This window comes from Hesperophylax consimilis, chromosome 13 (assembly GCF_061612785.1).
Source record: "Hesperophylax consimilis isolate HC1 chromosome 13, BYU_Hcon_1.0, whole genome shotgun sequence".
Classification (NCBI taxonomy): Eukaryota; Metazoa; Arthropoda; class Insecta; order Trichoptera; family Limnephilidae; genus Hesperophylax; species Hesperophylax consimilis.
Genome location: NC_142848.1, coordinates 5,872,573 through 5,894,568, shown reverse-complemented (window position 1 = coordinate 5,894,568; position 21,996 = coordinate 5,872,573). Strand labels below are relative to the sequence as shown.

Genomic DNA, 21,996 nt, shown 5'->3' with positions numbered 1-21,996 from the left:
CTTGCATTATTTACGGATCTCCACATTTCCATATGAGCACATATGGTTTTGCTCTGCTAGTTCTATGCCTCACTGCCATATACGAGGGTAGGTACCAGCACTCCATTGTGGACTGCTAGCATCGCTTTTTTGATCAATTTTAGTCTTCTTACGTAAGAGGAATAAAGGCGCCCAGGGGTGAGAAATTTATATTTGTTTATTTACGCAGTAATTTAGGCTTGTATATTACATGTACGTTTTATAAAAACTTGTTTGTGTAAATAATGGTGTAAACGTGCTTACATATATGTTGTACAAAAACGTGTAGGATATATTCATTTTGAAGAAAAATGGCAAGGAAATAGATTTAAATATTTTCTTACGACTTTAAAGCCACTACCTTATAAATAATATACAAAAATTAAGTTCACGCCTAGTGAACGTGGATACTTAGATTATAGAAGGATAAGAACACAATTATTTTTGCCACGAAAAATGTTTTTTTTTTCATTCTGCGTCAATGAATGGTGTAATAATTTATGCTACCAGTTAAGATTTGTGTTTAAAAGTTTGCAGCCCATTGAGTGGAGTCAACGTTTGCAAAACAATACATTATTTTGTGCGAGATATTTTGCATTAAACATATCAGCGTTATCAAACATTCATTTCTTCTATTGCGAATATTTTAACCTTTGTAAAAATAAAATTGTACTGTAAAAATCGTACATGTTAAACAGAAGACAAAATAATCGACCCGATTAACTGATTTGAGTAGTTCATCAACGGACGCACTTCAGGTTTAAAAAAAAAGTTTATTTAGAGTTAAATTATATACACTACTATACACTACTTATTACCTTACTTTTTACCTATTTTCTTAAATTTTACTAACATTTATACTGTTATTCTTCATGTTGTTGTACTATTATAAGTATGTCAATTATGTTAATGGTACGTGTTGTGCCGTATATGTGTAAATAAATAAATAAATAAATAAATAAATTGGATCCATAAATTTGTATAAGATACGATTAGTCATTCACTAACGTAAAACGAGTATTTTAAAGATTCTCCAGCCCGTTTACAAATATATGATGTTATTTGTTTTATTAAGAATAGGATGATTAGTGTGCAGAAATATAATTTCGCTCTTTCTGAAAGAATTCTGTCTTTCTGATAATTATTATAATTATAATTATTCCTTTGTTCATAACCTTAGATGGATACCTCACATCAAACAAATCACAAATAAACTTCTCAAAACAATACACATTTTCCTAAACATAAGAAACATATATAAAATAAAACAATTGAAAACAATATATTTTGCACTCTGTCAATCAATAATAGAATATGAAATTATTGCTTGGGGAGGAGCAACAAACTCGGCTATCAATTACATAGAAACCGCACAGAAAACGATCTTAAAAGTAACACTAAAAAAACATAGATTGACTGATACAGACCAAATATTCAACAGCTGTGACGTACTAGATATACGTCAATTATACGTTAAAACACTACTAAACTACATTTTTGACAAAAAAAAATTTCCATATACACAAAATAACACTAACAGACCAGTTAGACAAGCGTACGAAGAAAACATAAAAACTCCGACAGTAAATTCAAGCTTTGGACAAAGACACTACCAATACCATGCTATAAAAGCTTTCAACAGTCTAAAAATTGAAATTAAAATTGAGGAAAATAAAAATAAATTCACACACAAAATTACAAAACGGATTAAAGAAAAAAAAAGACAATATTACCAAAATGTCATTGCATAAAATAAAAATAAAACCTACACGTAACACACAAAACCAATATAAACACACATCACTCACAAACATACAAGATTATATATTAAATGTATTATTTTATCTTATATTGTAGATTGTGTTTAGATTATATTTTCATATTATAAAATGAAGGCCTCAGCACGGGCAAGCCACCCAGTGAGGCCAACATTACTGGAAAACTTTAAAATGTAAAAAAATATTGTATCAAATAATAAATAATAAAATAAACTATTGAGAACTTATACAAATTTTTTTTAAAAGAAATTCCCCTAGCTCTTATATTCCATACCTTCAAAATCAGTTAATTTATTAATCTTGAGGTTGCTTACATGTTCATGTGTGCTAATATTCATATACTTACAAGTTAAAATTATTTGGCAAACATAATAAATCTTTTATATTTAAACATACAAACAAGACGTCAATATTTGAGATTCTAATACTTTCTTAGTTCCTTATTTAAAAAAATCAAATTTTTAATCTCGATAATGTCATTAGGAAATTTATTATAAAATTGGATGGCCTGGTACATCAGAGATTTCTGGCTGCTTGATTTCTTCCTTGTGGGCAATCTAATTTGTTTGCATTTCTCGTCCCGTATCCGTGTATATAGTGAGTGTCATTTATTTTTCCTTTCATTTCCCTAGACGTCATCTCTATGTTTATTTAATGTATTAAAATATACACATTCTAACATATACTTTGCTTCACTGTTAAATTTGTTACAAATGTACATTGAAAAATAAAACTCAATAAAACAAAAAAAAATTCTTGCTACAGCACTCCCGATGAGTTACAAAACTCTAAATTCACTGAACATTAATTGTAGTGTGGGGCAGTGATTGTATTATATACTTTTGACATTTTTCTTTATTTACTTTCTTTCTTATTCTGCCATAAAAGATTTATATTATTTGTATGGTCTACATTTTTTGAGAAATTCAGCTTTGAGTTTATAACGAAAAATGGATATATAATTTCTCCTGCTTTTTTAAGGATTTTATTATCAATATAAACATTTCGGTCCTCTCGTGGGTTATTTTTCTACACATGTTTATGAATTTTGACTTAACGTTTAGTTTTAATTTATTTAATTTGAGCCATTTAAAACAGTATCCACGTCATTACTTATCTTTTTGAGTTCTTTCTCGTACTTATCTTCTAAAACATAAATCAATGCGTCGTCTTCAAACAGTCTTATTTCGCAATGTTTTAGAATTATATCAATTATATAGAGTATAAACAATATCGGACCAATATCGATCCTCGCGGTACCCCCTGCGTATGAAAAATAAATTATTCAATGTGTACATATATTTCGGAAAAAAATTCAATTCACTTTCACCTGTAAACACTGTTTTGAAAACACTTTATGTGAAAAATACAAAATCCTAGTAGAAGTTCCCGGCAATTATTACAAAAGTGCTGTGATCTTCTGCCGTAGAATGAGAGACGAGAATCTATCATCAACAAATTACCCAACGACAATTGTTCCCTTATTCCGGCTCCACGTTCTCCCCCCTCAATTCCTTTCATAAATTGAGGGAAGGGTTGTCTTCATTATAAGGGATTCAATACATTCAGTAAGTATTTTTTCGGCAGTATTTTTTTCGATTGAAATATTTGTTTTCCGGAAATAATAGTGGGTCAAAGTAGTTTGAACGACTCTTCTCCATAGATGTCGCAAAAGTTTAGTATTCCTATTTAACAAACTTGTTTGTTATTGGACGTTATTTGATTTGACTGATATTTATATTGCCAGCGACTAAAGGCTAAGGAATTTGTTTTTAACATTAACATTAATCAAGCAACTAATCGGAAACTAAAGTAATTCCAAGTTTTTTTCATCCTGGAAATGTTGTCAGTAGAGAAAGTCGGGATGAAAGGGAACATTTAAATTGATTTCTTTATATTGGTAACATTTGTGATATAGACCGAACAGTTCATAAATTGTTTCTCTGTCCCGATTCAGAAATGTCACCTGTCTTCTCAATATAAATTCCTTTTATCTAAACATTATTTTCTTACGCATCTGAAAATTTAGCCAGGTTCGGAAAGTCACTTCTCGTTTCAAGATACAAAAGTTAAAAGAGCTACCTTTTATAAGTATTAAATATTTTCCTGAAGGAATTTCAATCTTTTATACTGACTCAGAGAAAGAAAGATATTTGGATGAATATCAGGAAGACTTTGATGGTAACACATAAATAAGAGAATAACTTTTTGAAGTGAAACTTCTTTACCCGCGTCATGCAATTTCGAGTACCGGAGTAAAACCAACTCATGACCGAAACGAAAATGCGGGACCGATTAAAGTTCATTTGATGTAGTCAAAGTTTTGAAGTAAAATATAAATGCTTCTTAGCTCATCTCGACAACTGGCGTTGGTGGTGTAATGGTCAGCGTAGTTGCTTTCCAAGCAGTTGATCCGAGTTCGATTCTCGGCCATCGCACATAATTTTTTTGTTTTTAACGCCTTTTTTTTTTTCAATGGTTGACCATAATATCAATCCACTAAGTAATATTTTAGGCCTGTAGCATACTTGAAAAGTTAAAGAATGATATAAAATTTTTTATGATGTTAACGATAAAAAAATAAAAAAAAACATAAAATTACCATAAAAAATGGGCCAACGGCACGCGGTGTTCCCAAGCGGTCACCCATCCAAGTACTGACCGCGCCCAATGTTGCTTAACTTCGGTGATCGGACGAGAACCGGTGTGTTCAACATGGTATGGTCGTTGGCAAACGCTAAACAATATTAATTTCTATTCTACCTGCCAATAAATATATGAAAATTAGTATAAAAAAGCCCTAATAATACTGAAAACATTAGCAAGGTGTGTGCGACGTTGATAAAAATAATCATTACATACGCGCTTGAAAAAGATCGTAATTACATCCATAACTTTGCAGGAATTTTTTTTTTCAATGGTTGACCATAATATCAATCCACTAAGTAATATTTTAGGCCTGTAGCATACTTGAAAAGTTAAAGAATTTTATGATATTATTAATGATAGTAACGATAAAAAAATAAAAAAAAACATGAAATTACCATAAAAAATGGGCCAACGGCACGCGGTGTTCCCAAGCGGTCACCCATCCAAGTACTGACCGCGCCCAATGTTGCTTAACTTCGGTGATCGGACGAGAACCGGTGTGTTCAACATGGTATGGTCGTTGGCAAACGCTAAACAATATTAATTTCTACTCTACCTGCCAATAAATATATGAAAATTAGTATAAAAAAGCCCTAATAATACTGAAAACATTAGCAAGGTGTGTGCGACGTTGATAAAAATAATCATTACATACGCGCTTGAAAAAGATCGTAATTACATCCATAACTTTGCAGGAATTTTTTTTTTCAATGGTTGACCATAATATCAATCCACTAAGTAATATTTTAGGCCTGTAGCATACTTGAAAAGTTAAAGAATTTTATGATATTATTAATGATAGTAACGATAAAAAAATAAAAAAAAAACATGAAATTACCATAAAAAATGGGCCAACGGCACGCGGTGTTCCCAAGCGGTCACCCATCCAAGTACTGACCGCGCCCAATGTTGCTTAACTTCGGTGATCGGACGAGAACCGGTGTGTTCAACATGGTATGGTCGTTGGCAAACGCTAAACAATATTAATTTCTACTCTACCTGCCAATAAATATATGAAAATTAGTATAAAAAAGCCCTAATAATAAGAGAGAAGAATACTAGAAGTTTCACTTCTGTCTTGCGTAGGCTTGACACACCCACTTTTTATTTTTATATTATGTCGGAAAAAAAAATTATGACATTTAAATTTAAATTTGTTGTGAAATAATACTTTTTATTTGTTATTAATAAAGCAAAATAATAATATTTTCAATAAATAACCAATTCAGTGGCAGCTAGTGACTTGTGAGTGATAGTGTGCTAAGTTTGACCAATTGGACATTATTTTTGCTGCATCCGAAAATGATGTTTAGTTTTTGTTGAAAATTCGGTTTTTTTTTGTGAATATTTTCAAAAAATCCATGTGGCTCATGGTCAAACTGAAATTTCCTGAAAATCTTCATACAAAAAACCGAATTTAAAAAAAAAATAATATCATTTTCGGATACAACAACATCATTACTGCTATTGTTTGTAATATTAGCACCATAGTACACCCAAAAGTAACGAGCCGCCACTGAACCAATCTCCAAAGGATGTCCGTAAGATTGACAATCCGTTCTTATAATATATTTATATAATTACCATCTCTAATGGACAGACACAATATTGGCATGCTGAGTGTGTTCTACGGGTATTTTAATGAAGCCTGCTCTAATGAGCTAACAGCATTGATCCCCGGTGTACCGATGCACGTGCGTGAAACTCGACGGACACGAGCGGAAAACGTGTTCACAGTTGACGTTGGCTTCATGAGAACGGGTTGTTTCTTCGACTCGTTTTTTGGTAAAGTCGGCTCGTATGTGGAACGAGCTACCGGCATCTGTTTTTCCTCATTCATATAATCCGGACCCCTACCTCATCTCGCCTCACAGCGCTGCCCAGCCTGGTTGTGACATAGTTTTCCTGTTTTAACACTGACAGGGGCGCTCTTGTGAGGTGTCACATAACAAATTGTTATTAATACCTAACTAAAAACTGCAATACCAATATTTTATGTATTAATATTGCATATTTTTTTTCTGAAATTTATTGGTTTATAACTGTTTTATGAAGGCTACAAAATATAAATAAATTAATTTACCAACCCGGAGCTTATACTTGCTCTCAAAGTTGTTTATCTTTACATTTTTCGTGTCTCTGAAATGAAAGTTTCTCATCGAGATCAGCGATCTTAAGCAATCGTAGAAATGTTTATTATTTGACAACACAACTACTAACCAACCATAGATATATGAGTTGGTGGTTACAAACGCAATATTCATAATTCTGAATTAAGTTTCAGCTGACACTTAGTTCAGTTTATTTCGCCATAAATTTCAACGCGGAATTTCACATCTCGTCTGCCGCGGCTAGTTGCTAGCGCGTTACTCTAAGCAATCTCCCAGTGCGGGCGTGGGAAAAGCCAATCTGGCCGTTTAGCCAGCTTCTCGGTCCAGCGGTATCTAATCAAAACTTTCCTTGGTTCCCTAGATTTATTTTTCTGGGAGAGGCAGTCACCTACATTGGAAATATGTGTTTTACCGTTTTGTTTGTTGGGAGACCTATTTGTTCCAATATAATGAGGGAGTTTCGTTCGAGGGAAAGTTTTTAAAATTGTTTTCGTTCTGCCTTCCTGCCTTGTATGTTTTTGCTATGTTGGATTGCCTTTACCCGATCCCGAATTCGATTTGGCGAAAACGTTTGTCTCTAATGAAAAATAAATGAAAAGAAGTTAAAAGTAATTATTTAAAAAAAAACTTTATTTACCAAACAAAGGATAAGGCCGCTCGATTCCAGAGGATGTAAACAGATTGTAATTTCTTACACTATCCAATAACCAATACGGTATCAAATAAAATGAAATTGCTTTATTTAATAATATTAACAGTCGTGTAAATAAAATAATTAAAAAACAAAATGGTTTTGAAAATTTGCTATCAATGTTTTTTTTTTTCAAATTTTGTGAGAAAATTTTCTTCAAAATAATACAGTTTAGTGTTAATGACGGCCTCTGTGGTCGAGGAGTAAGGCTCTCGACTAGCAACCCGGAGTTTGCTGGTTCAAATAAAAAATTAAAATAAATTTGACTAAAACAATAAATATTATTTGTTTATTTTGTGTTATTTCACGATTTAATAATTTTAAATAATATAAAGTAAATTTGCGGTACGTTCCAGAGTAGAATTTACTATCAGTATCGTTCTGGTAAAATACCACCAGTTAGAATTGAAAAGTTGATTGAAATGGCTTTAGCTGTGTTTGGTGGCCGGATCTAAATAGCCAGTAACTTTCCCACCCCTCTTCCTATCTTTTTCCCCTCCCCACCATATTCAAGAACTCAGAAAATATCCCAATTGGGTAAGCCATAGTCTCACTGACTTCGAACGGTAAGGATCGGTTGGGACTCTTGTGCGATGTTCACGAAAAAACATAAAAGTATTGTTTAGTTATAAAATCAGAGCCAAACTACTCGTATTACGTTTTCAATTTTGTTTTTTTTTAAGTATTTGTCCAAGTGCATAGATATATTTTGTACACACACATAGATACAAATTCTTTTTGGTTGATGTAAACCACATCACCTATAATCTGATATGGATGTACATATCTCGCTTATTCGAATATCTAGTCATTTAAGTATTATTCATATTGTCTATATATCTTTAAAACATTGATATCTCATATACGAGACATTATAAAAATTGATAATATAAAAGTTTATTATTCTGCAAGTTGCTTTGCATTATGTACCTCCAGCGTTTTAGAGTCATAAATGACCGGGCGTTCATATTTTGTAAAAAAAAATTATCATTTCTTTTTTCTTTTTTTTTTTAAATAAAGACAAACATCACTTTTTCATTAATAATATAATCCTATTATATTATATTATTAATGAAATCCTAAAAATCGCCAAAATTAATAATTCATATTTCACGCCGCTGTCGTAACAATCGGTTAAACTTAAAGAATTATTTTTTTATTATGTGAACGAGATAAAAGTGAAGCTGTTTCCAATTGTTTGTAGCAAATTCCCAAACAAAATAAGTCGAAATCTTCAAAAATCGATTTCTCTCAATTTTATTACGATTGGATAAAAATTTTTTAGTTTACATTTGGTGAGTGTTTTTCACGTTTGATATTAAAAATTTATTATTTATTAATAGTAATGTTTATTTCAAATGGGTACACCAGAAAGATAAATTTATGTAATTTCTAAGACAGATTTAAGGAAAAATAAAAAAAAAAAAAGTGGGTGTGTCAAGCCTACGCAAGACAGAAGTGAAACTTCTAGTATTCTTCTCTCTTATTATTAGGGCTTTTTTATACTAATTTTCATATATTTATTGGCAGGTAGAGTAGAAATTAATATTGTTTAGCGTTTGCCAACGACCATACCATGTTGAACACACCGGTTCTCGTCCGATCACCGAAGTTAAGCAACATTGGGCGCGGTCAGTACTTGGATGGGTGACCGCTTGGGAACACCGCGTGCCGTTGGCCCATTTTTTATGGTAATTTCATGTTTTTTTTTATTTTTTTATCGTTACTATCATTAATAATATCATAAAATTCTTTAACTTTTCAAGTATGCTACAGGCCTAAAATATTACTTAGTGGATTGATATTATGGTCAACCATTGAAAAAAAAAATTCCTGCAAAGTTATGGATGTAATTACGATCTTTTTCAAGCGCGTATGTAATGATTATTTTTATCAACGTCGCACACACCTTGCTAATGTTTTCAGTATTATTAGGGCTTTTTTATACTAATTTTCATATATTTATTGGCAGGTAGAGTAGAAATTAATATTGTTAGTTTGCCAACGACCATACCATGTTGAACACACCGGTTCTCGTCCGATCACCGAAGTTAAGCAACATTGGGCGCGGTCAGTACTTGGATGGGTGACCGCTTGGGAACACCGCGTGCCGTTGGCCCATTTTTTATGGTAATTTCATGTTTTTTTTTATTTTTTTATCGTTACTATCATTAATAATATCATAAAATTCTTTAACTTTTCAAGTATGCTACAGGCCTAAAATATTACTTAGTGGATTGATATTATGGTCAACCATTGAAAAAAAAAATTCCTGCAAAGTTATGGATGTAATTACGATCTTTTTCAAGCGCGTATGTAATGATTATTTTTATCAACGTCGCACACACCTTGCTAATGTTTTCAGTATTATTAGGGCTTTTTTATACTAATTTTCATATATTTATTGGCAGGTAGAATAGAAATTAATATTGTTTAGCGTTTGCCAACGACCATACCATGTTGAACACACCGGTTCTCGTCCGATCACCGAAGTTAAGCAACATTGGGCGCGGTCAGTACTTGGATGGGTGACCGCTTGGGAACACCGCGTGCCGTTGGCCCATTTTTTATGGTAATTTTATGTTTTTTTTTATTTTTTTATCGTTAACATCATAAAAAATTTTATATCATTCTTTAACTTTTCAAGTATGCTACAGGCCTAAAATATTACTTAGTGGATTGATATTATGGTCAACCATTGAAAAAAAAAAAGGCGTTAAAAACAAAAAAATTATGTGCGATGGCCGAGAATCGAACTCGGATCAACTGCTTGGAAAGCAACTACGCTGACCATTACACCACCAACGCCAGTTGTCGAGATGAGCTAAGAAGCATTTATATTTTACTTCAAAACTTTGACTAGATCAAATGAACTTTAATCGGTCCCGCATTTTCGTTTCGGTCATGAGTTGGTTTTACTCCGGTACTCGAAATTGCATGACGCGGGTAAAGAAGTTTCACTTCAATAATATCTATATTGCTCATTTAAAATACACAGAAAACATTGCAAACTGAACGAAAATGATGAAAGTGCTGAAGGGTTAAATTTAAATTACACACCAAAATTTTGGTAGAAATGAGCCGACTACACATCTACAGTAGGTTCTAAAAAATCTTCTTTTGGATGATTTTAACAGTTTTGAAAAAATGTAATTACAAAACTCAGTAATCCTTGAGAGCGCTTTAATATGATAAACCCTTTTATAAAGTTAGGTTGGGTTTTATTCTCCTAATGCGTATGGAATTTCAGGCAAATGCAATGTTTGGGGTTCAGGCCACTTGTTTGCTACCCTGTTTTCAACTTTTTAGCTGAGCTTGTTAAAAATCATTTAGACTTTTTCACGGCAAAATTAACCAGAATTCTAGACAAATACGGGCATAATTTGAAACATTTTTGCACACAAACATCAACAAATTTTTAAAATACTTCTGCAGTTAATTATGTTCACATTAAATCATTTTATTTCAGGTTTATTCGTGAATTTAATGGGATCGCTATCAATTCTTTATAGGAATGAAAACCATTTATTTGGAAAATAGTAGTGAAATTTATGAAACTTGTATTATTTTATGTGAAACAATGAAAAATAAAACTCACATCTTCCTGATAAGTAATTTTTTTCTATAAATTCATTTAACTTTTATTTACCGAATTTATTAGCTATAATAGTATTTACATTTTTGGTAACCGGATAAATCATCACAATGATAATTCATCACATCTTTAAAAAGTTATATAAAGTCATGGAAAGTGATGAAACCTAAACTTTACTAACTTGTTTATGCAGGTAAGGTTAGGTTAGGTTAAGTTAGATTAGAAAAAAAATGTTCATCGTTTCTAATGCCTTTATATCAATTTTTAAAAGTGTGTTGAATTGTTACTGTGTTGAGTTATCGTGGAGCCACATTTTTAACAAATTATGATTTTCAATATCAACAATCAAAAAAACAGTTTTGTTATTTGATTTCATTTTTTTTAATAAACAGCAGTATTTAGCAGTTGTGTGAAATCGTAGCATTGCGAAAAAAATAGCTCAATTCAATTTGAGAGGCGAGTTTTGGGTACCGCCGCCCCTGGAACCATTTATTGGATAACTAGCATCTCTGCCATAAGTCACCCCAAGTGGTTCGCTACATTTGATGATTCAGCAGGGGTACCTGGGTTCGTTCAGGATTCGCATGCCCACCAGCTGCGTGGCGTGCCAGATCGGGAAAGGCTGGTTTAAGGAGACCGTTTGGCCTATCCAACTAGTCTTTCTTGACCCATCGCCTTGCGCCTTAGCAGGAGGGATAGATCTCCTTCCTTTCCTTCAAAAAACACCCTTAAAACTGTTTTCCTTCAGGGATTACTGTGTGGGGTTAGTGGAAAAAAATAAACTTAAATATAAACATTTTTTTATATTTTCTATTGTTAAAAAAAATTAATTAATAGTTTTTTTTCAATTAAAAGGTATGTTATATTAGACTCTTGCACAAAGTTCAAGGAACTTGGATCAGAAAGAAGTTTAGGTCACTTCTTCAAACACAGCGAACTTATTTTGTGGCATCATTTTAATAAAAAAAAAGAATGGACACGGTTTTAGCCATTTTTTTCGTGTTTAATTAATTAAATTTGGTCATTTGAATTATAGTAATGGTTTAAGACAAAGTACCACCAATCACGTTATGAAAAGTCAACGACATTAGAAAAAAATGCAAATTTATGGGAAATAAGCAATTATTATAAATATTTCAAAATCTTGTTCTCAAAGCATTAAAAAAAATCACGTACCATAAGTTATCTCGTACCAATTATTTCTTGACCACGTTTAATCAATCGCTGATGTAAATGAAGTGCTTGAGAAGAATCGATTGTCTCTTATGAATAGATTCCATCATAATAGTAACTATGTATATATTAATTATGTATAATAGTATATATATATTAACTGTTTATAATTGTAACTATGTATATATTAATTATGTATTTTTTAAAGTAGGATATTTATTTGAATCTGCTGACACACTGCTTTGGCAGTGTAGGGGGTGTTTAAATATGAGGGTGGTTTTGGTTTCAGTTTTTATTTTTGGTGTCAGAATATTTTCTATTTATTATCTCCATTTATTAAACAAAAATTAAAAAATTCGTTTTAGAAATTGGGATTAAATATCCCGTGATTCTTTACAGATCTGCGGTATAATTATAATATTTTTAGGATATTATTTTAATGAAAAATTATGCTGTAGTTATTCATTTATTTGGTGATGTAAAATGGCCAGAATAGTTGCCTTCCAAGTTTCAAGTCGATTGGTGTTCGATTCTCGACGGAGGCAATTTTTATTTTAATTTAAATATATTTTTCGCTTTTATTTAAAAGAACACATTTTTATAAATTTATGAAGCATTACGATTTAAATTCTTTCAGCACACGTTTCTCTCACAGAAAAGGTGCAGAGTAATTTATTAAAATTGAATATTGCCAGTATTGTTTTCAATCAATCGAATTAATTGAAAAGCACTTTTCTTTTGTGGGTAAAAGTGTTTCGTGTTTACTTTTAATGCTGCGCTCTTCGCGTGTTTTCTTTCATATCAGCATCAACATTCACACTGCATATAAATTCAATTTGTCTCTTAAATTCCATCTCAAAAAGCGTGTTTAATCAAATTTAAAATTCCCTGGCAAAAACAGTCGTTTCATTGCAACCCCCCCCTGCCCCCCTCTCGTCCGGGCGAAACGGGAAATAATACGGGAACGGGGGTAAATGGTTCCGAGTTAACATCACTCGGGACATAAACTGTAAGGAGAGTGTCATGTGTTCTGTGTCAAGTCGTGGAATTGCCACACTATTTTATTTGTTAGCCAAAGTAACACCAGCGCCAGTTTATATTCCTACTTAAATAATTCCCGCACTGAATTCAGGAACGAAATAAGATATGTTGTGTGGAATTGTGTAGCTGCGAGGGTAGGTGCCGGGAATTGTGAATGTGGATGTAAATGTTGGCTCTGTTACTGAATGTTTAATCATAATAAGGGACGCGTCGCGAAGAGAGAGTTAAAAATCGCATTTCGTGCGAATGCTTAATTTGTTTTGTTTATTGGCGACATCTACGGGAAAGAACTCAGATCCTTGGCAGAGGTCAAACAAAAAAGCATTTAAAAAATAATGTATTAAATTCAACATGTTCTCGTATTTTTTTTTTCGTGACTTAAATTTTATATTTTCGTCCCTCTATACTGAGCCAAAGATACTCACATCCCGAAAAATTACTACTACCAATCTAACTAAATGGCGGTAGATATTGTATTTATTTTAATCAAATTTGAACAATCAAACACCACTTTTCCCATTGATCTCGGTGTCTCACTGATACCAGTCAGTTGAGATAACAAGGTATTGAATAAATCGTGTAAGAAATTTTTAGTATTCTTTTTTTAGTGTATGTATTTTATGAAATTGTAAAATGGAACCTCAGCACTGTTAAATTGTACACACAGAGTTCATATATTATTATGCCTACTATTATTGAATAAATATGCCCTTAAACTCTAGACTAGACATCAGTAGTAACTTTCCTGTTGTTATTTATTTGACTATGTCCATGTTTATGTTATGTCCTGTCTTTTTATTATATTATTTTTTTATTTTATATAATTCTGTTAATTTCTAACACAGCGAGAAAATTTACAATTGGTTGTATTTTAGGTATAATGTAAAAAAAGAAAAAATTAGATTATTAGGTATATAAATCAAATGTGTGTTTCATCAATAATCTGCTGGTGTCACATTTCTCGTCCCCCACATTTGTTCATATTCTACTCAACCTGAAATATACTTTTAATGTAAGTATGCACACCTATGCTCATCTGAAAATATTATCTCTTATAGTATACACACATAAATTTTGTTTTTGCCACTTTATTTTAATTACACTCAACCGGTTTCAGAAGTACCCTTCCTACATCAGGAGAATATTAAAATTTATTAGACATACATCTTTACGGAGAATATTAAAACTAACTTATGAGGAATACATCCTTACGGAGAGTATTATAACTAACTTATAAGACATACATCCTTACGGAAAATATTAAAACTAACTTATAAGACATACATCAATTTATAATTGACATAAGACATACATCAATGAATTATTTAAGTTCTAACTAACAACAACATTTATGTACACTCCCCTTCCATACATAAGCAAATGCTTTCAATGGAAGAGTAGTAAAAAGACCCAAGATGTAAAATGAATTATGTACCATGTAAACATATTATTAAATAAAAAATAAATACGAAAGAAAAAAAAAACATCCTTACGGAGAAAATTAAAACTAACTTTCAAAATAAACATCCTAATGAAGGAAGGCTACTTTTGAAACCGGTCCAGTGTAATCAAAATAAAGTAGTCAAAAACAAATTTATGTTTGCATATTGTAAATTATGTTGAGCCACAAAGTAAATGTTTTTTAAAATATCTTTTCTTTATTATGTTGTTCTAAAGCAAAATTTGTAGAATCCGGTTGTATCACCGCCTTTTCAATTTTTGATGATTTCATCCGATCAATTATTTGTTACATTATGAGTACAGGGGTATAAATTTCAAATAAACAAATGTAATTTCTCGTTCCATGCGAATATAGACTTAATTTTATCGGGCTCCCTTTACCGGTTCCATTTTGACAAATGTATGCATATTTTATTCTTTACATTCAAAGAAACCTGTAGCCTGAAAACATGAAGCACTTTTAGTGCAATAGGGCCACAATATTTTTTTGTCAAATAAAATCAGTGGCAGCTCGTGGCTTTTGGTTGTACTAGAGTGCTTATATTAATTACATTTTGATATTGTTGTAACTGAAGACGATTTTTTATCTTTTTTCGAAAAATCGATTTTTTGTATGAATATTTTCAGAAAATTTATGAAGCGCTTGGCCAAACTGAAATATCCTGAAATTCTTCATACAAAAAACTTTTTTGAAAAAAAAAATGTTTTTAGCTACAACAACACCAATAATGCCATTTTTGTAATATTAGCACTCTATTACACCCAAAATACGAGTCGCCACTGGTTAAAATATACAAATACTATAACCTTCGCGCCTCTATCTTGGGGACAGGCAAAGGAAAACGAAGTCTATAAATAATATTTTTAAAATCTTTTTTCACTCTTGATTTTTAACGTTTATACCAATTTGTGGGGATAATAATATAAGCGTTCAGATTTTCCAGATTTTTTAAATTTCGTCAATTTAACCAAATATTGAATAAAGTGCTTTTTTGTTTACTGCTATTATTGAATTCGATATATTCTTAGAAAAAATGTGGAATAATAATTAATTTAGAGTTATGACCGTATTGCTGTAAGGGTGCCATTTGTCCTTATTCAATACGGCAGGAGGTGGTACAGATATAAATCACTAGTGGATTTATTGCGGTGGTGTACTTATTGTCAGGCGGGCCCGGACCCTGTATGTAAAGCGGGTCCCATTGACAACACCTGGCTACCCTAATACTGACGTACAAACAAGTGCTGTAATAAATTGTTCTGAGAGCTTTTCATTCGCTGTGTAATGATATGTTTATCAGTAGGTATTAATTTATATTGATCTTTGGAATGTGTTTTCCTTAGCTTTTTTATATTAAAGAACTTAGATTGTTACTTAATTTTTTAATGCGATTTCAAAAATAAGATAACATAACCAATTTTATTGATAGTTGACCGTTACAACTTAAATATGTACTTTTATTTAATTGTTTACCTTTGAGTGAAAACAATCTAATGGAACTTCGTTAATGTCGAGTTTACAACCTTACCACTTCGGTTCACTGAAAGGTGACGACGGCCACTGCTATGACTAAAAATCATGTCAATTTTATTCTGGCTGTTAGGGGAGATTATTTTGATAAACCACTAAAGTGTTCATTATTATTAGCACTGTCAAATTTAACGATCTTAACATCAACTAAACGACTCTATTTTAAAACAATACTTATTTTACTCAAGGAATAACAACTAACACGTAAGATACACTAGATCACAGGGTAAAAAACATTTCTAACAAGAAACTACAATTACAATATTTGTGAAACAAGCTTTCCACACTATATTACTAAACTCTACACCAAAATCTTACTCTCATTCAAAACTGACAACCATAATTTAAATCTCAAATAAAAAACTGAATACAAAACAAAGTAATAGAAAATATACTGACACCAAATACAGACTGAAACCAGAAGCACTCAGCTACTCTAAAAACAGCATGTAATATATTTATCATTATTTCAGAAAAACACACTACATATTGCATTTATAATTACAATTAATCCGCTTTATTAATCAAACTACTAAATTTAATAATAATATGAAAACGAAATCGTCAGCAAGGGACATCCCATTGAGAATATCATTATTTTTTTTCTTTCCTTTATTCGTAAAATTTATTTTAATATAGTTTTTTACATGGTTTTTTTACTAGACACATGTCCGTATTATGGTAGTCGAATTACCTGTATATCTATTTGTTACAAAAATTGATTTTAATAAAACATTTATTACTATTAAAAACTTATATTTATTATTTTTTATTAACGATTAAATTAATAAATTCATTAAAGAAGTAACGAGAGTGAAGTGTAAATACAATTTCATGTTTAATTTTGAATAATGTATATTGTAATTTTAATGTCTAAGTAAGAGGGAATTCTCTTCACACCAAAAAATCACTTATTATTAATTATTCACATGTTTAAACACTTCAGACACAAGAATACATAGTTTTTATAATTTTAAAAAATCATTTATTAAAGTTATAATGACTTTAAAAACAGGCGCGAACGAAATATTTCAATGCAGCTAAAAACGCCCGGTGATTGATCAAGCGTTCAAGGGCGAACGATGACGTCACTGTTGACCGGCCCGAAATAGCACGCAATTTTTAAAACAACTACAAAAAATTGAAAATTGAAAATTCATTTAAAAAAAAAGAAACAAAAGAGGCACATAATAAAATAATTATCTTTATTGAAATAAATTATTTACAAAATGCACGAGAATTCCCTATTGTTTTCTTATTTATGAACGTAAATAATATTTTTAGCTTTTATTGGAAACAGAAAACTTTTTTTTTGCTAACCGTAGAAGTTTTTTATCAGACTATTAATGTCTGCAAATTCACTCATTTTAATATAATTGATAAAGGTGTGTCAACAATATACTAAAATAATTATTTTTACATAAATGGTTTCTTTAATTTATTAATGGTTTAATAATTTCTAATAACACTACATAGATTAATTTTATTAAATTTCAACTTTTTCATTGGAATTTTTTTTTATAAAGTTGAAATTCGTTACATTACATTACTGTATGTACTAATTTTTTTATTAAAAATGTATATCATAATATTTTACGGAAAATTATCAATATGTGTTTCCGCTCCCATTTATTACAAAATATAAAAATATAACCTTTTCCAAAGTCCTGCTTTTATGTAAGTCTTTTCACGTGAAATCGATAGCGCCAACCGCTAGTGCTTACGTATGATTCATTGCCATTCTTATCTAAAATCGTTCGATGGAAACTGCAGCAGTTTCTCTAATAAAAACATACGAGATTTACGGGGTAAAAAGCTTATTACTAAAATAATTACACAGTAAAGGTTGAACGGGTGAATTAATCTGGAAAATTCATGACTTTTTTTTTTTATTGGTGAAAATTTTAAAGATTTTGAATAAATGATCAATTATCACACACATACATTCACTTTATTTTGAAAACGAATTATAAAAATTTAAACATTACATTATGTAACTAGTTTTAGTTATATCCTATAACTGTAGTTTATTCAGTAAATCGTGCAATAATTAATAATTCCGAGACGATAGGTATAATTTTTATAAAGTACAACTGGTAAGACAATCAAAATGGGAAGAGTACGATGAGACCCCTACCTACGTTCATTACACTAACTTTCTTCAGGATAGCATTATAATGTATAATATACATGTCAGGATATCAGTTTATAATGTCATCTTAGGAACAACAATCTCGCTGCTGAACAAAATCAGTTCGGATATCGACTTATTTATCATCAAAGAAGCTGACTTTAAAAGGCAATCTCTGCTACTATTATTACAGTTGATAGGTACCCACTGTTTATATTTATGTAATTTTATTTTACAAGTGTAAATAAAAACGTACTTAAATGAACAATTTTGTAACATTTTTAAAATAGTGAATTGAAATTAATGTGAATTCAAAAATTTGTACTAGAAGAGTGAAGTATATTTATTCATGGTATTTGTTGATAGTCCTTTAAAACTCTTGGAAAAAATATAGAAAATCTAAGATGTTTTCTATTTTAAAAAAATATTTCAAGAAATCATGAATTAAGTTATAATTAAATCAATAAAATCATTTTTTTATAAATTTAAAACTTTAAAAAAATTCAAATTCAAATATTTCTACGGATTAAACATGAAATCAATAAATTATAATCGTTTCCAGCTATTCCATTAATATAGAACTTAATAACGTTTTCATTCGAGAAGTTATTCGTTTGAATCACGGGAAAGCCGCTGACTTTACGATTATACCCCATACTGATTTTCTATAAAGAAAGCCAGGTTTAATTACATGTATTCGCACGCCTACTGCAAGCCCCCATTAGTTTTGATGCGTATTAATCACGAAACCATAAATCAAACACCATTAGCATTACACAACGCATTAGAGTGTGCTTCTCCGAAATTCACTGGAATAGATGGGTCCTTCTTTGGAAAGCAATTGATTTTATTTGGGCATATTTTATCAATATTAAAATTTAGGCTAATGGCCTATGACATGTAGCAATATATCCACATAATGAAAATGTGGTATCATGAGCTTGACTTTGGCCAAAAAGGATAGTTGTAATATGTTTTGGAATTACAATTTGTTGACTAAATATCAGCCAGTCAGTGGTTAAGTTAACTTAGGCTATGAGGAAAATAATTTCCCTCAAGGTTCATGTTGTCTTTGAGAATACCGTGTGCAGTGTCTATTTGAGGAGAGGAAGAAAGAAATATGCGTCTTGTTCTCACACAGTCGTCGTAAATTATTCGACCGGCTAAGTCCTCCATCACGATACAAGCAACAATTTCCGCTTTCTGTGATGGTAGTAAGAGATTTTCAAATATATTGTCAGGTTATTCATAATCCGGAATTGTCTTATTATACATGTAAATATATAAATACCAAAAGCACAACATGTGCCATTAGCATAAGTTAAAAGTTTTAAATGTAGAATAAAGGGATAAAGTGTGAAAGCGTTTTAAATATAGGATAATTTAAAAGATATATAATGATTATTAGTGATATTATAATTGCGTACGTTCCCAGGTGTCACGGGTTCAATCCTTTGCTAACCACGTTCTACATCATTGAACAAGCAACAATTTCAGTATTTTATGATGGAACTAGTGAGAATTCACAAATCGTGAAATTATTCGTAATTTATTAATTTAGTTTTAAAAAAAACTTGTATATTATAATACTCATTGTACATATGTATATGCGTATTACTGCTAGTAAAAAGGGAGTTCGTCAGAGATTGTACCTAGTTTTTCGATCTCTATAATATTTTCAGGCCGTTAGTTTCTGAAATTGAGAAAAATTAAAACATTTTTAAAAATAAAACTTAAAATTTATTTTATGTTAACTGTTCAATCTTTTAGCCTTGGAAAATTATGCTCTTAATTTCAACATCTCGCCCTTCACCATAGCATCTTAAGGTCAAACAAAGCATTTATTGATGTAAGAACTTTTTTTATTGCTTCCCATTTTGTCTTATCCCCACTAATTATCTGAGGGAGCTATTCGCGGAAACTAAACATAACGATTTTGAGTAATTTTTTGTCGCATCTAGTGTGTTCTATAACGATGGAGTTGTTACATACAATACCGCTTTGGTAATGTGGTTTCAGGTGCGGTGCTGAGGAAATAGGCACCCATCGAGTTGCAGAATTAATGCGTTTTAAGAAATTAAATGAGTTTTAAACTCGGTTACAATAGGTAATACACAACACACATATATACTTGTATATTAATTGATTTTGCAAAACTCGATAGATGAGATAAACCAAGAATGGTTGTATATCTATTGTGTTATTGGGAGGCTGTTCCTGGAAGCAAACAAAGTAATTTAATTATCATTACATTATTGTGGTAGATATATTGACGACATTTTAGTAATTAGTATACACAACTGCTGACCTTGTGCAAGTGTGCCCCACTGTTGAATTTGGCAGCCACCTCTAGTCTGGAGCCCCAAAAAAAAAACAGAAAACCTTTGACTATGTAGAAACCGGTGATCCCTTTGTTTTCCATATCTTAACAAACGGATTACAATATTAAGACCACAGGCGTTAGGTAGATATGCTGTCCTTGTTTTACCGGTATTAAAATGGAAGATGATCTGAGGAACAAGCGTCATTGATTCCTTCAGCACCTAGCACATAGTCGGGAAATACGCCAAACGAGCGCCTAACATGTGTACACGGTTGATAATTGTCTCATCTGAATGGGTCGCTTTTGCGACTCGTTCTTGAGTTCAACGGCTCGGCTTCTGATTCGCCGGCCTCTGGGTTTCTTCCCTTTTACAACTTAGGTCTATTCATGTTCACTACTTCCTCAACTAAAAAATACTCTCCACGCAGCATCCCCTAAGATAACAAATATGTTAAATAATACTATAGTCCTGATTGCTCCCAACCATCTGGAGCCAGACTATGGCGATTCCAATTAGGGTATCTTGTTGGGCTGAAAATAGCGGTGATAGGAAGGATATGGGAAATAGGAAGGTGGGTAAGTGCCTGACTATTTTGATCTGGTCATCAAACATGGCTAAAGTCACTTCAACCAAAGTGTTAATTCTGATTTGTGGTATTACACCTTTATGATACTGCGAGAATCTTCTACCCTTGAAAGTGCCGCAAATATATAACATATTATTTTTAATTAAAAAAAATGTTAAACATCACAAATAAATCAAATTAAATGTACTTGCGCCCCGGTTCATGTACGTATACATATACATTATTACGTATTTTACAAACTTTATTTTCTTTCGTAATACTTTTTTTTCGTAATTGAATTTAATTACTTTCGGTTTCTACTTACTACATTTTAAAATGAATTTTTTTGTTGGTTTACAGATTTGATAGAAATTAAAAAAAATAATTTGATTCAATTCAAACTCCTTGCACAGTTAACATATTTGATGTAAAGATACACTGACTTGTAAATTTAATTTATATTTCTTATACAACAAGAAACAGAAACAGGTCGAACAAATGCATTAGATTAGATTATAGAGTACTGAGTGAACCGAAGTATCCAAGTAGATAAGGACTTTTCTCAAATAAGTCCTTCAGCAAGTAAAATAAATATAATGATATTGCACTAGTGAAGGCCCGTGAAAAATCACGGTAAAATATATGATTTGTGTAACATTTATAAAAAAATATTGGCTTAAGGATTGTTGCCTTTCAAAAAACGTTCAAAAATTTGCCTTTGACATGAGCACCGTTAGTAAGCTTAAAAATAAAATCTGTCAAAAATTTAAACAAAAAAATGCAAATTTCAAATATTTCAATAAATGTTGTATTTATGTACGTTATGGCATGTATACATCGTTCTTGCATCAGTTAAAATTTTAAAAAATAAAACCAGTTTTACAGTTCATTCAACCCGAGTTACACAAACCTCCGAACATATTATTTT

General features: G+C 31.2%; 6 non-coding genes across 6 annotated transcripts; 3 read left to right on the top strand and 3 right to left on the bottom strand.

Annotated features, from left to right (window-relative positions):
• Positions 1 to 4,409: 4,409 nt before the first annotated feature.
• Positions 4,410 to 4,528, bottom strand: LOC149418364 (5S ribosomal RNA). The gene has a single exon (XR_016303067.1). It is a non-coding gene; the product is annotated as a 5S ribosomal RNA (ribosomal RNA).
• A 323-nt stretch (positions 4,529 to 4,851) lies between these two features.
• On the bottom strand, positions 4,852 to 4,970 carry LOC149418363 (5S ribosomal RNA). The gene has a single exon (XR_016303066.1). It is a non-coding gene; the product is annotated as a 5S ribosomal RNA (ribosomal RNA).
• Positions 4,971 to 5,294: 324 nt separating this feature from the next.
• LOC149418362 (5S ribosomal RNA) lies at positions 5,295 to 5,413 on the bottom strand. Its single transcript, XR_016303065.1, has one exon. It is a non-coding gene; the product is annotated as a 5S ribosomal RNA (ribosomal RNA).
• Positions 5,414 to 8,808: 3,395 nt separating this feature from the next.
• On the top strand, positions 8,809 to 8,927 carry LOC149418361 (5S ribosomal RNA). Its single transcript, XR_016303064.1, has one exon. It is a non-coding gene; the product is annotated as a 5S ribosomal RNA (ribosomal RNA).
• A 320-nt stretch (positions 8,928 to 9,247) lies between these two features.
• LOC149418360 (5S ribosomal RNA) lies at positions 9,248 to 9,366 on the top strand. The gene has a single exon (XR_016303063.1). It is a non-coding gene; the product is annotated as a 5S ribosomal RNA (ribosomal RNA).
• A 323-nt stretch (positions 9,367 to 9,689) lies between these two features.
• On the top strand, positions 9,690 to 9,808 carry LOC149418359 (5S ribosomal RNA). The gene has a single exon (XR_016303062.1). It is a non-coding gene; the product is annotated as a 5S ribosomal RNA (ribosomal RNA).
• Positions 9,809 to 21,996: the final 12,188 nt, after the last annotated feature.